The sequence below is a fragment of the Lissotriton helveticus genome, chromosome 1_1, assembly GCF_964261635.1.
Source record: "Lissotriton helveticus chromosome 1_1, aLisHel1.1, whole genome shotgun sequence".
Classification (NCBI taxonomy): Eukaryota; Metazoa; Chordata; class Amphibia; order Caudata; family Salamandridae; genus Lissotriton; species Lissotriton helveticus.
In genome coordinates this window covers 1,777,744,691-1,777,760,992 of record NC_136057.1, presented here as the reverse complement: position 1 = coordinate 1,777,760,992, position 16,302 = coordinate 1,777,744,691, and the positions used below count along the sequence as shown (strand labels likewise).

The 16,302-nt window shown below is 41.2% G+C and overlaps 1 protein-coding gene across 11 annotated transcripts in view; it reads left to right on the top strand.

Moving 5' to 3' along the window:
- Positions 1 to 16,302, top strand: part of LOC144752260 (uncharacterized) — a 413,494-nt gene that overhangs the window by 351,016 nt on the left and 46,176 nt on the right. The gene's annotated exons all lie outside the window — the stretch shown is intronic.

Sequence of the window (16,302 nt, the reverse complement as noted above, 5' to 3'; positions counted from 1 at the left end):
CTTCCGGGGACCGGTTTCTGGCATTACAGCCGTCTTCGGCCCGGCTTGCTTGAATCCTGATGGTGCAGTGAGCAAGGGACTCGCATCCGAGTATACCCTTCCACGCTTATGGTGGCCAAAAATATTTACAAGGGGGTGGTGATGGACAGAGTATTCTGAATTAAGCAGAGCACTCCTACCCAGTCCACAGATCAGGGCTTGATCCATCACCGTTTTTTAGCTCACTGCACCATCCCAGTTCAGAACCTGGCTATATGCAAATTAGTCTGTCCCTGGCCCAGTGCATCATGGGAACAGGGCAGACCAAACTACCAAGCCAATTCTTTACCAGAAAGGAAACAAGCTTCCGGGGACCGGTTTCTGGCATTACAGCCGTCTTCGGCCCGGCTTGCTTGAATCCTGATGGTGCAGTGAGCAAGGGACTCGCATCCGTGTATACCCTTCCACGCTTATGGTGGCCAAAATTATTTACAAGGGGGTGGTGATGGACAGAGTATTCTGAATTAAGCAGAACACTCCTACCCAGTCCACAGATCAGGGCTTGATCCATCACCGTTTTTTAGCTCACTGCACCATCCCAGTTCAGAACCTGGCTATATGCAAATTAGTCTGTCCCTGGCCCAGTGCATCATGGGAACAGGGCAGACCAAACTACCAAGCCAATTCTTTACCAGAAAGGAAACAAGCTACCGGGGACCGGTTTCTGGCATTACAGCCGTCTTCGGCCCGGCTTGCTGGAATCCTTATGGTGCAGTGAGCAAGGGACGGTGTTGGATCTAGCCCTGATCTCTTGACTGGGTGAGAGTATTCTGCTTAATTCAGAGACTCTGTCCCTCACCACCCCTTGTTGTAAATATTGCTTTGTTAATAAAGACATTTTGTTTCTTGCTTTCCTGTCACTTTTTTTTGTTTCCGTGACAATATTATCTGTTCTAATAGTGTTGGCAGAAGACTCAGTTTATCAATAACTGGGCTGCAAGCACACTGAGCTGAGTATTTCGATTGAACCCTTGAAATAAGGTTATTCATGTTATCCAGTTTTGTGTTTATTCCTCCGAATTGTAGAGCTATGATATTCATTAAGTCTATTTGAATGTCCATTTTGTCCATTGGCATATTAAATGCCTCGTCGTTGTCCTTAACGTTTGTAATAAAAATTTAAAAATCTCTAAAAAACTACTTTGATCACTCAGTATCTCTCCTTGTTGAAGCTGTGATTTTATTTCTTGGTTGAATATTTGATTTTGATTAAATGAATAACTAATGTCATTAGTCAACCTAAAGGGGTTATTGTTGTTGTTTGTTCGAGTGGTTTTTAAACCTTGTAAGTCCATATTATCTTGTGTGTTATCATTGTGCTATCCCCCCATTGGGGCGCTTGTTTCGATTATGGACATTTGTATAGTGTCTTTAGTTGATACGGACAAAGAAGCATTCTGCCATGGGCCAATCAAACATTCAAGGTCATCTTGGTCCTCCTGATGGACCTGTGCTGCTATTTGTAGCCTTGATGTCATCTCATTGTTTTTTGCTTGCTTAGGGATGGAGGACGTGAGGTTTCCTTGAGGTATTTTAAGGTGTGTTATATGGGAGTTGGTTTTTTTTGTCACTTCCGAGCGCTTTTAGGTCATAATGTTGCGGGCCCGGTGATTTGTTCATGTGATCTGTTCTTCCTTTCTTATTGTCTTTTATGTTGTCTGGACTTTTTGTCCTTTCATCTAAGAGCAGTTTCTTGCCTAGGCGCGTTTTCACCTAAGTTATCCTGTCTATGCTGACTTCCTTATACACCTCCTCTGAGTCAGCCACATTTGTACCAGACTTGTCCATGTCCTGTTTCAGTTTTTGCGTGATCCATAGATTGATTGAACTGTTTATGTCTTGTATAGAATTGTTTTGTATCTTTTTTTTCCCGTTAGAAACTGAGGTGACTGTCTGAGGAGCTAATGGTGTCATAAGGCCTGGAACCTCTGCTGATGTCGAGTAAATAACTGCTCCAGGATCTTTGAGTAATGAGAATCTAGCACTCAAAGCTGACCACCTTTCTGAACATTGTTATTATTGGGGATATTAATGGGCTTTTTTGCTTGAAATCTTCAATTTTTGTTGTTTGCTTTGGGAGCTTTTTCTTTTACTTTGCTTTTCACTCTTGTCCTTCTGGGTTGGAGTCTGTCTGACTCTACCTTATCTAATTTCTCTCCACACAATTATCTCTTCTTTGTGGCCCTTAAAAGTTTTTTGTGGTTCAATGCAGTTCGGTGCGGCTTTGCTGTTTAGTGTTTTATTCACCCGCCCACTTTCCCCGTTTTCCCCGCTTGTCTCTGCTTTTTTCTGAGCAATAACTTGTGCCTTTACCTTTGCGTTTGTCTTTAACTTTGCTTTTGTGGCTTTGCTTTGAGCCTTGGACTCCCAGCTGCTTTGGAGAGAGCCGTGGATACTCGCAGAAAAGACTCAAGCGGCTCCTGCCACTGCTGCCGCCGCCACTCCCTCTCAGCTTCCTCCACAAAGCCAGCCACAACAACGGCGGCAGGCGGCGAGTACCACAAGCACGGGCACACGGGCGCCACCACCACCACCACCACCGCAGCTATGGGCACAGCGAAAGTGCGAGAGACCTGTAGCCCGGTCGCCCAGTGGTCGCCTGTCCTCGCCAACGCCGCTGCCAACCACCTCCAGGCGGCAGGCTGTCCACTATGGCAGTTATGTCTGGCAGTTATGTAGGCAGCTATGGGGAGCTGTGGGCAACTATGGGCACGGCGAGAGGGCAGGAGTCCTGTTGCCCTGTAGCCCTGTGTCCCGTGGGTGCCTATCCTCGCCGCAACCTTCCAGTTACCAACTCCAGGCGGTCAGGCAGAGGCGGGCCATAGAGATCACTAAGTAGGGCACGGGGTGGGCGCAGGCACATGAACTGATTTTATTGGGTAAAGTTGCTTATACATTAATTTTTTGGGTTGGTTGTAGTTTGAATTTTTCTTATCAGTCATGTCCTTCGTTGGTTAACATACATATACATATATCTATGTGTATATCCGTGAGGAGAAAGTCGCGGCAGCCCCCGGACGGTGGAAAGCAACTAACCGATTGTGGCGTAGCGGGGAAACTCGTGTCGGAAGACGCATGCAGAACCAACGAAACCACACAAGGTAGGAGAAACCTGCAGTGTCCGGAGAAAGGTGTGCTTAGTAAGGTACTGCTAGTAGACAGGAAGCCTTGCGTTCTAATACAAGCTTAATACAATGTCTGCCAATGGGCTACGAAGCAGGGAGGAGGCAGCAGACGGGATTTTTACAGAGACCCCAAGATTAGAACCACACGCGAGTAATGATGAGATTAGAAGAGGCCCTACAAATATAAAGGAAATTTATAAAAAAAACTTGAAAAACTCATGAAAACAGAGCAAGCTAAGCCCCTAACAGAATACTTGGAAGTAGGCAGAATCCCGCTGGGGCTCCGCATAATGCTTGCACCTAATTACAAGAACCCCAATTCTAATATGCTACGGGAATGGGCGGAAAGTAATTTGGATGCATCAAGAAAGCTCGTGGAGATCTTAATAAAATATGCAGAAAGCAACAATTGACTTGCGAAAGCAGATATATCAAATAAATGAACAATTATAGGCAATGGAGCGTAACAATGTAACAACTAAGCACAGAGAGGACATGCTAACCAGACTCATTAAGGTGGAAGATATAATTAAAAAACGTAAGACCTTTAAATTCCAAAGGGATAAGAATGACTATGACAACGGGCAGATATTCACTTTTTCAAGAAAGTATGATGCTGTTAAAGCTACGCATAAAAGAGTACGATTTGCAACGGGGGCAGGAGCTACAGCTGTTTCAAGTCGAGAGGTGCAGGCAACTTAATCTACGTCTGACCTCATTTCAGCTGTGGAAAGTGAATCAGAGTCAGAACAAAATACAGGCATGGTTGGCGAAAGAACCTACCAAAGATCAAAACGCGAGCCGAGGAATTGAATTGTTTATGGCAGGAAAGGCGCCAAACATTGTGCCCAAGGATTGCAAATTCCAAATCAGACAGAGGAGGAATGCAAAGCGCCGGGAAAGACCGCGGAGAAGGCACCCACAAGAGAACACGCGAAAACAAGAAACCTGCCAACAAGAACTGGAGGCGCAAATGACTCAAATCACTGGAAAAACTAATACAATAATCAACTTGTCAGAAATCGACTTAGATAATGCTGAACAACAACTCCTGTTACTTGGTCTGTCATTCTGCCCTGAGAGTAACTTTGACTATCCACAAGCAAGAGCTGACATCTGCAAGTTGATTCGAAAGTTTAAAATTAAAAAAGTTTAAGCTACTAAAAAAAAGCAAACCATCAACACGAACAATAGGAGAGGCCTCTCCAAGCGGTGGCAGCACTTTGTCAGCATTGGATGTTAACTTGTTATGGGACCTACAAGCCTCACAAAATCATGAGTCTACATCGGATCAACTGGGGTCTACACAGCATATAATGGAACAACAACAAATAAATGTCTCTGCAACCTTAAACACAGTATTCAAACCTAAATCAACATTTATGCCAATCCTGCCTAGGGACTCAATTGATAGTTTCAATGAGTTGATAACGGCTGAGGTGAAGATGTTAAATCGTAAGATCCGGGTACTCTCCAAAAAACAAAAGGTACACCAGCATAAATACCACCAACTTATAAAGAAACTTCAAGAGAATGACACAGTTGTTATAAGAAACTCAGATAAAGGGGGCAATATGGTGTTATGGCCCAAAATACAGTACATGGAGGAAGCTATGTTGCAATTAAACGACCGCAACTGTTACAAACTGTGCAACCAACAAATAATCAGTGTCACACAAAATGATTTGTTTACTAAGCTTCTGGCCTGGAAAAATGCAGCAATACTCAGCCAGGAGGGGTACAGATTTTTAAAGAATGATTACCCACCCATGCCTGTTATATACTTTATCCCTAAGAGGCATAAAGACATTTCAAAACCTCCAGGTAGACCGATAATCTCGCAAAACAGAGTCTGCTGGCGATTGTGTCCATATATATTGATTTCTTCCTACAGGAACATGTTCGAGCTCCACCATCTTTCATACAGGACACTACTGACTTTTTAAAGCAAGTTCATAATTGTAAGTGGCAAGATGACTATCTGTTAATGATACAGGATGTATCTAATTTATATACCAGTATACATCACAGAGATGGTATTAGGGCTTTAGAATATTTTCAGGGTACTACGGTCATGGGATTTTACCAACACAACAAAATGCTTATTAGCTTGACCAAATTATGCCTAGAGAATATTTTCTTTGTCTACCAACAGATAAGAGGCGTTGAAATGGGGGCAAGCTTTTCTCCAAGTTATGCTTGCCTCCATATGGTATGGTGGGAAGGAATGATTTTAAATACAATGTATGCTAAAACCCTGGAAGACCATGTAGTCAAATGGTTAAGGTATATAGATGACCTTTTCGTGATTTGGCGAGGAAGCAGACAGAGTGCAGTGGAGTTTGTTACCAACATTAACACCAATGACATCAATCTGCACTTCACGCACAACATCAGTGATAGTTCAGTTTGTCTCCTAGATGTAGAGGTCTTTGTTGCCAACTTGAGGCCAAACTACAAAGTAAACCAACGGCAGGAAACACTATCCAGCATGCATCAAGCTTCCACCCTAAGCACCCCATACACAGTATCCCATATGGGGAAATGCTTAGGATGCAAAGGATATGCAGCAGAAATAGGGATCTGACTAAAGCACAGGCAGAATGCAAGTTACGCTTTCTAGACCAAGGCTACTCTGAGAAAACCATTAATCTAGCAATGAGAAAAACTAAGGCTCAATGTAGAAATGACCCGCTGTTTAAATCATCAAATAGCACGAAATGAAGAAAACAAATAAACATGATGCCAGATACTGATAACATAAGGTTAATCCTGACGTATAACAAACAAAGGAATAGTTTATGGAGGATTATCAAGAAAAACTGGAATTTAGTGTTGAATGATCCCGTTGTAGCGGGTACACTTCCACAAATTCCAAAAATAACCTTTAGGAAGGCCCCATCCACAAGTGACTATCTGGTGAGCAGTGGCCCAGAAATAAGCGCAGGCTCTAGCTGGCTGTCAAAAAGGAAAGGGTTTATCAGATACTCCTCATGCCGGCCGTGCAAGTTTGGCACCAGCAAAACGACCTATTCCACGCCATTCAAGGATAAGACCATTATAATCCAGAAGCTTCTTACTTGTAAGACTGAATTTGCCATCTATGTGCTGGAGTGCTCTTGTGTACTGCGATATGTGGGCAGCAGAAACTGCAGGTCCACAAGATGATACTTCAGCACCTAAGGGCCATCACAAACTCAGATTCAACATATCCGGTGGCCTGCCACTTCAGGGAAGTCCACAGCAACAACTTAGAGCAGCTAAAATACTGGTGGACTCGGTCCCACAGTTAAGACAAGGTGGCGATAGAAAGGCGACCCTTAGAAGGCTGGAGACGTGGTACATTCTGGAGCTAGACAGTAAAAGCTCACAACTGAGGACCTGAGCACATGGCTTTCTAGTGTGAGTTTAGATTCAGTTTATCAGTGACAATCTCGAAAAATATGTATACACATTTGCACATTTTTATGAATTTGCTGCACTCCACAATCCCTGTATATCACCTCCTTTGTGCTGTTTTTGGAAGTATGTCACAACAAAATACACCTGGGGGTCACAAAAAAGAGTCAAAACAGAGTGGATCACAACACCAATGCTACACAAAAGACACCAGTGAGGACATCATCCATGTTAATGAAATGCAGGCCAAGTTGAGGCTCAAGAGCATATGGAGAAATAGTTCCCATCAGAAGCCACACTGTACCGCCCTCTTTCTCATCATTTGGATTCTCCTCACCCAGGAGACAGAACGGCCGGTCAGATGTTACCGTAACCGATATGTGTGAGATAAGGGGTGGTGTATATAGTACAAAAAATTTCACGTGGCTACTATAAAGGCAGTGTTAAAGTGGTAAGAGTGTTAAGTGAGGGAAAAATATAAAATTAGGTGATCAGGTGGACAAACAACATTTATTAGTGTCTCCCAATCCCTAAGGTTTAAAAAGCAAGTGTAAGTGCGGGTTTTAAATAATCACCGTACTCAATAGTGGTCAACATGTTTCTGCATTGTATTGAACATAGTTTCGAAATGCATTCTTCAGGACCGGAAATATAAAAAACACTGCTACTTAGATTAAAGAAATTAAGAACAATATCACCTGACCTTCAGGTACATACTCAACCGTATACTGTTGCATCACACGGTATTAGATCCACACGGCAAGACAAACAAAATAGAAAAAGAACATGAATGTGTCATATTCCTATGAATTATATACTATGATGAGTGCACATTCACATGTATAAAGACAAACATTGCCAATTAGCAGACTCACCCAAATATGATGGTTGAGAGGCTTCACCCCACCTGGCTACAGCGCAGGTATGAGGAGCACCGCTCTACAAAGAATTCACAAGTAACATCTTTAGAGCAAAATATCAAAAGATAAAATGAGTTCACAATGTGGCATATTGCTCGATATGTCCTTCACAGTCCACATTAATGAAAATGTGGACCATCCCACTAGTACTCGACTCCATCCGTCCGACAATGACAGACCAAGTCTGGGACCAAGTTAAAAATTGCATTGTTATAGAAAGCTAAGCATTTTGAGAACTGAGCTTGTCAGCGTATTAGTTCACTAGTCGAGTAAAAAAAAAACCTTAAGTGTCAACCTGATCGCTTCTAGGCATCGCGCTTGTGGTGTAAATGGTCAGCGTGATAAAAATCAGGCAGCCAGAGCGCGAAGGGCGTTCCAGCGCGTTAGTGCGCTGATCCTGGTGGTGGCGCGATCGGTATCTAGCAGCGCGTTGTCAGTCAGGCAGCGCGCTCAGAAAAGGCTAGCGCTCGCTTACCTGTCCGTCGATATCTCCTGGCAGTCAACTGTACTGTCTGGGGGGGCACCGACGTTTCTCCAAGAGGACTAATATGCACTTCCTCGTTGCGAAGTGCATATTAGGCCTGACTGACAACGCGCTGCTAGATACCGATCGCGCCACCACCAGGATCAGCGCACTAACGCGCTGGAACGCCCTTCGCGCTCTGGCTGCCTGATTTTTATCACGCTGACCATTTACACCACAAGCGCGATGCCTAGAAGCGATCAGGTTGACACTTAAGGTTTTTTTTTACTCGACTAGTGAACTAATACGTTGACAAGCTCAGTTCTCAAAATGCTTAGCTTTCTATAACAATGCCATTTTTAACTTGGTCCCAGACTTGGTCTGTCATTGTCGGACGGATGGAGTCGAGTACTAGTGGGATGGTCCACATTTTCATTAATGTGGACTGTGAAGGACATATCGAGCAATATGCCACATTGTGAACTCATTTTATCTTTTGATATTTTGCTCTAAAGATGTTACTTGTGAATTCTTTGTAGAGCGGTGCTCCTCATACCTGCGCTGTAGCCAGGTGGGGTGAAGCCTCTCAACCATCATATTTGGGTGAGTCTGCTAATTGGCAATGTTTGTCTTTATACATGTGAATGTGCACTCATCACAGTATATAATTCATAGGAATATGACACATTCATGTTCTTTTTCTATTTTGTTTGTCTTGCCGTGTGGATCTAATACCGTGTAATGCAACAGTATACGGTTGAGTATGTACCTGAAGGTCAGGTGATATTGTTCTTAATTTCTTTAATCTAAGTAGCAGTGTTTTTTATATTTCCGGTCCTGAAGAATGCATTTCGAAACTATGTTCAATACAATGCAGAAACATGTTGACCACTATTGAGTACGGTGATTATTTAAAACCCGCACTTACACTTGCTTTTTAAACCTTAGGGATTGGGAGACACTAATAAATGTTGTTTGTCCACCTGATCACCTAATTTTATATTTTTCCCTCACTTAACACTCTTACCACTTTAACACTGCCTTTATAGTAGCCACGTTAAATTTTTTGTACTATATACACCACCCCTTATCTCACACATATCGGTTACGGTAACATCTGACCGGCCGTTCTGTCTCCTGGGTGAGGAGAATCCAAATGATGAGAAAGAGGGCGGTACAGTGTGGCTTCTGATGGGAACTATTTCTCCATATGCTCTTGAGCCTCAACTTGGCCTGCATTTCATTAACATGGATGATGTCCTCACTGGTGTCTTTTGTGTAGCATTGGTGTTGTGATCCACTCTGTTTTGACTCTTTTTTGTGACCCCCAGGTGTATTTTGTTGTGATAATACTGTATTTTGGGGCATGTACCTGGTCGGTCGGTAAACTCGCCCTCAGACCCTACTCTCATTGTTTGTTGTGTGTTTGGAAGTATGTCTCCTAAGAATCAGCACATTGGCACTTTTTCATGTGAATGTTTGCACTTTAGGGTAACACCAGGAGTAGGTGTTTAGCACTTTATTACTTCCGCACTTTAGAAATCATGCACTTTATAATCTTAGCAGAGGAGATCAGCCCACCATGAGCGGTATTAATTAGGCAATTTTTAAGTCACGTTTTTATGTATTGAACATATCGATAACAGAAATACAGCACAGGAACCATGATACAATAGGATGGCCAGTATGCATGTATTAAACTGCAATTGCGATTCAATTGTTTTTAGGGGCTTTTATATGTTCTTAAATGTGTGATATATCATCGTATTTATACAGATAGTATATTTATATTTATTGAACACATTTTTAAGATTTTGTCCAGATTTGAAAATGCGAAACTTCCTGCTATTTTGTACTGTGACGTGAAGACTGTCTTCCATATTGTTTATGCACTTGGCACTTTAATTTTGAGGAGGATTCATAGACCCCTCATGTAATCAAGGCCTGCGAAGATCGAAATGTGTCATGGCGGTAAAGCTGAATTTTGAAAAATAAAAAACTTGCACCAAGAAAGTGGAGTCCATTCCTGTTTTCGTTCTGTGCATCCAGGTAACTTTAAAAACAAGGTTTTGTGCAATATATATATATATATATATATATATATATATATATATATATATATATATATATATATATATATATAGGAGGCCTTAATATTACCGAAGAGCTTTACACCTGCCTATAAGCTAAGGGTCCAAAAAAAAAAAAAACTCAGCAGATTACCCAATAGATCTAAAAACTGTATAGTTAAAAGAATGACGGAGATAAGAGGTTGTAATCTGACTTAGAACAAAGACAAGAAATAAAAACATTTTTGTACAACTATTAGGTTGTTAATTAACCTGTTATGCTGCTGCAAAATCCCACCTGGATACTATATATACAAAAACTTTTTTACACATTTTTACACTGTCTTTTAGAAGGAATTTTAATAATGTTTATACACCTAATTTATATTATTCTCACGGGTTTTAGATCAGAAAGTTTGGTAGAGTCAGTCATGTTGTAATAAATGTATGCATAAGTACTGTAGACTGCACTAGCACTTGCATACTCATTTGCAAAAAGGTTATAAAATATTTGACAGGGTATTTAAACCTGGACGCAACAAAAACTAATAATTATATTAAGACAGCAATGTTTCATGATTTTAAGGTATTTAAACCTGAATTGTTAAATTATGGAAAACATATGTATTTGAAATTTTAAACAGAAATGTTAATAATATATTCAGTTCATGTCTATGCCGAACTATGTACTTTAGGCACCTGTCACTTTAAGGAAAATCATAAAAAAAGTGGTTAACTAAAATTAGCTTGAAAAAATGGATGTATAAAAACAGGCTGTGACCGGTATGCGCAGCATGTGATCATAGCACTTTGGTTGCTGAAATGCGTAATGCTGCTAGTGCTGATGGTGAACTCAATAAACTGAAAATCTGCACCTTACCTGAGGTCCGTGCTCCGTTGCCTTTTTCCAGTTGGAGTTTTCTGGATATGGATATATATATATATATATATATATATATATATATATATATATCAAAGCACAGTTAGATCCATTTCGACGTTGGCGCTCTCAATTAGCGCGGTGCGTGTCTTTTCGGCAGGATCCAGCCGATATATATACACAAAGTCCAGTCACAAGGACTGGTGAAATAAGAACGCACTCACTTGTATGTTTTTTCCAAAAGCTGACAGCTGCCTTATTCTCTTGCCAGTCCCAATGCGTTTCACCTCTTCCAAAGGCTTGATCATGGGATGAGGTGACCTGACAGGCTTACTTCTTTTATGTTTAGCACGCATTCACTTCCTGTAATTTTATCAAGTGCATTGTGGTCAGTGAAGTTCAATGACATGTTTAAAGTGAAATACATTTAGTGCTCAGTGTCAAGTGAGATAAAAAATATTTTTAACGCATGCAATTCTTTTATCACAGTTATGACTCTATATGATTTTTGTACTTTGGTGTGCATGCTTTCATTGTCATTCACTGTTGATTGCCAATTGATTACAGAATCCAAGCTATCTCCTTAATTTGAATGTTCATTTTATTGCTCCCTATTGAGCCGGGATGACTATTATCTTATTTCAATTTTTGCTCTCTGGTGGGCATTTTATCTTGATTTCAAAGCCTCATAAGATAGAAGTTTATTTACAAATGGACATAAAGTTCCTCGTTTTGATTCAATCCTCTCGGATCCAGGGTTCTGAAGGTAAGAATGTGTTTGGACTCTTTTTGTCGGAGGGTTTTCAGCCGATCTCCCCCTCTTTCTCATGTTGGTATCTGTTCCAAAGCACAATAACTCGGGGTCTCCCAATCGCCATTGTGAAATTTTTTCATATGTTTCGCCACTGCCTTCATTCGATCCTTGTGGATTGTGGCGCGGACATGTTCTAAGATACGTTTTTTCACTTCAAAGATTGTGCTTCCTATATATCTTTTGTGACCGGGACATTCAATCATATATATCACATAGGAGCTTTTGCAAGTGAGATGTTGCCGTATCTTCCAAGTCATGCCCTTTTTGATGGTAACTTCCTTCATTGGAGCTGCAATTTTGCATGCTTTGCACTGTTTACATGGCCAGAAGCCTTCAGAGCACACCGGCTATATTAATCCTTTCGACAATTTCAATTGTGAGCCCGCTCTCAGTCAAAGAAGACTCCGTGCTGATCCAATTAACTGCTGTTTAATCACAACGCGTTTCGCCTTGACAAAAGCCATGATCATGCACAGAGTCTCCTTTGACTGAGAGCGGGCTCACAATTGAAATTGTCGAAAGGATGATATATATATATATATATATATATATATATATATATATATATATATATATATATATAGTAAAACTCTTCAGCCTCGCAATTCCTTTTCACAGGATACAAAAGAAGAGCACGGACTGCAATAAATGCAATTCCTTCTGTTTTATTGATTAATAATACAACTAGATTGGGCAGCCATGATGTGTATCGTCCCATGCCTGGGACTTGATCACATGATGCATATATATATATATATACAATTACCGCTCTGGTGCTTGAACCCACCACGGACACTTTCAAATATCTTTTCAACCACTGCTGGCAACAGTGACTTTTATTCAGCCATATGCGCAAATACAACGGACAAGATGACGCGTTTCGGCCAGCGGGGTGGCCTTGCTCACATACCCGCGTTGCTTGGAAAATGCATTTAAATACACAGGTGTCAAAATCACGTGACAGTGAAAACTACAATTGCAATCGATAGTGAAAAAATACTGACAGGTAAAAACTACAAATTATAGTTTCAATGGCAGGAAATAGCCAAAATACATGGTCCAAAAATAATACATATCAACTAAATGATTTAAATGTACATGATAGAATTGCAGCTTGACAGCAAATGTACTGCTCAATGTTGAAACAAATACATTGGTTATCAACATCCTGACTAAAAAGTAGAATTTGATTTACTCAAGATTAATGCAATCACATATAAGCGTACAAATACATATCTCTTGTATTCTGTTCAGACTGACTTGGACATGGGCATTAATATAGCGAAATGTATACTTGGCAACAATAACAGTGGTAACACTTTTCACCAAAATTATTAAAAGAAAGGTGCGCACATTTAATTTTCCATTGTAAACGGCATAGCCTGCATAATATGTCATGTAATGGGTTTCAAATTTTATATCTGCTCAAATGTAATAGACCTCATATATAGTTGAAACTCACTCTAAACATGTTTGAAATGTTTAAATGTAGGTGTCACCCTAATCATCCAAATGATGACTTCTGACTAGAAAATTTAATTTGTTAATAGAAACAAAATAACAGTGTTACCAAAAATTGCCTTGTTATAATCCTATGATCCTAAAACCCTGTCAGCGGGTTTATTTTATTTTATTTTATTTTTATTTATTTTATTTTGGAAGTTTTATATAGCGCGAACAAGATCTTTGCAGATATCAGAGCGCTTTACAAGGACACGGGGATAAAAATACAAAGTAATGAGGAGTATATACAAAGTAATATTTGAGGTAGTTAGGTACAAGGTGCTTAGTTACATAGGTAGGTCATAGAACATGAAGTAGGTCACAGGTGAGGTAGTGTCGGTACACGGTGCATAGACAAACAGTTGCGTCAATAATATAAAGTACAAAAATAAGGAGCATATACTTGCTTAAGAGTGTTTAAAATATTTAGAGCTTAAAGGTGGGCATGGTTGAGGTGGGTGTGTGCAGGATGTATAGTCCCACAGGTGCGACAGTAGTAGAGAAGTAGGGATCGTTGAGGTGGTGTGGGTAAAGTGTGCAAAGTCAACCAGGTGCGTCAACAATATAACAATATACATAGTCACACAGGTGCGTCAAACATTATAACAAAATACAAAGAGTGAGCGTATACAGTCAAGTAACTCGATAATACAGGTAGTACAAAAGACCAGGGGGGTCAGGCAGGTCTTACAGAGCAGATTCATGAGTGATACGGAATAGTAGATCATGTGTTTTTAGCCATGAGGATCGCTTTTACTTCTTTCTTAAAAAGTGTGTTGGAGGAGATGAGCCTTGTTTCAGGAGGGAGTGAGTTCCAGATCCTGGGTGCCATTCCTGAAAAGGAGCGTTTATATGTTTTTTCCTTCCGAAATCTTCGAGGTTTCAGCAAAAGATTGTTTGTGCTTCTAGTAGTTCTAGAGCCACCCGAAATTGTCAGCTTTTGAGTGAGGTAGGCGGGTGAGTTCATGTGAACAGCCTTGTGTGTCATGCATGCGATTTTCAGATGTATTCTGGCTTCAAAAGGTAGCCAGTTCAGTGATTTAAAGTCCGGGGAAATATGCGAGTGTTTTTTTGAGCCGGTGATGAGTCTCGCTGCGGCGTTAAGGGACGCTCTTAGGGGTGCCGTTGTAGTTAGGGGGAGCCCGCAGAGGGCGGTGCTACCGTATTCTATGTGCGGGATGATTATAGATTGTACTGCAGTTTGGAAGTCTTTGGCAGGAAGGAAGGGTTTAAGTTTTCTCAGGGTATTGATTTGGAAGTTCGCTCCTTTGGTTGCCTTGCTGATGTGCTGCTGCATGTTGAGATTGGTGTCAAGTGTTATGCCTAAAGATTTTGCTGAGTCTACGACGATGGGCTGTACATTTAGAGCCGTTAAGTGCTTAAGCCATGTTTGAGCCGTGGATATTTTAGTGGGAGGTGAGATCAGGAGGAACTCGGTCTTCAGAGCATTGAGTTTGAGGTGATTCTCAGCAAGCCAGGATTGGGTGTTTCTGATCGTGGTGTTCAGAAGCATGATGTCCTTGGGAGATTGTATTTTGAGATAAAGTTGGGTGTCGTCGGCATACATGTGAAAGTGAACATTAGATGCCTGTAGCAAAGTAGTGAGAGGTTCCATGACTAGGTTGAACAGTGTTGGGGAGAGGGAGGAACCTTGAGGGACGCCTAGCGATACAGGTACCTGCAGGGGTCTCCTGACGAGAGCCCCGGCACTTGTAAGCTCAAAAAGCAGAAAGATAGGATGAGGGGGAGTTGAAAGGGTTCTGGGGTGGCTTTAGAATGGCAGAAAATCTCAGACCATTAAATGCTTCAAAGAACGCACCACCACCGGCTACCTCTAAAGCCACCACATGGGGCTCCATAGATGCTCCCATAAGACATGAATGTCTGGGCTCGTCCACCAGTCATATGTAAGGGTGGAGCAAGCGACAATGAGAATCTTCGTCCACCATAAGCCCTTCTCTTAAAGAGGTATTACGTGCTAAATTACTCTGAATACGAGGTGCGTCCTAGAGGGACTCTCGTGATATTTCTGGGAAACAATGAGGCAGGTTTGACAGATAAAGCTGACTCTAGGCCGAACCAAAAAAACATAATAAATCCTTCAGCAAAGATGTTTTAATGAGCCACCTCATTAAATGTTCCATGTTAATAGTTGAAAACGCATGTGCCTGTCTTTAGTCTTAATTACTTTATTAAACCATGATACTCAGCTTAAAATAATGTAGACGTCCTATTTGCAGATATATCACTCTATTAAACTTGTCAAGCAGCACAGGAAAGGAAAAAATCAGTTGCTCTCGAGTTTAAAGTCTAATGTCTCCCAGTTTGGGTCTAATGTTTTGTATGAATTTGTAGACACAGAACGGACAGTGACAGGAGAGCCAGGTAGCAGTGATTAATTAGAGCCAATGGTTGCAGTTGGGGCTCATCTGCACTCATTCTTGGGGACCGGCACTTGTTTTTCCTCATCAGACTTTCACCCAGTGCAAGAGAGAAAAACAATGAGGGGGAAAGAAAGAGGAAGAGAAAGAAGGAAAAACAGTGACAAAGAAAGAAAGCAGGGATGAAAAGAACACGAAAGAATGAAATAAAGGGGCGCAGAATGTCTGGTAATGGATGATGGAGGCATGAGGTGAAATCGAGACTACCCAGGCCTGGCACTCGGCAACCCAAACATTTAATACCATTGGTCGTGGGCTTCTGAGCAAAACTTTCGGCCCACACTTTTCTTTTTACAAAGTAAGCACTGGAGGTGGGTTGGCCAAACAGCTGTGTCCTTACTGAATATACGTTTCTGCCGGCCTCCGGGTTGTAGGCGAAGAGCTGTGTATTGTTTGGTGACCTAATAAAGGTTTAAAAAAAAAAAAAAAAAAAAAATAATAAAACCCTGTCAGCGGATACTCCAGCCATCTAATATCACAGAGAATCTGAAGCAAGCAAAAAGATTGTTTTCATGCAAGAAAAAAGGAGATACTTCCAAGGACCTTATTTTGTATAGTAGCTATGTAATAAACCTGTTCAGCCTAGTATGAAAACAAATAAGGTGCTAATGAAGTGACTTGTGCATAGATAACAAAATGTGTAAATTTT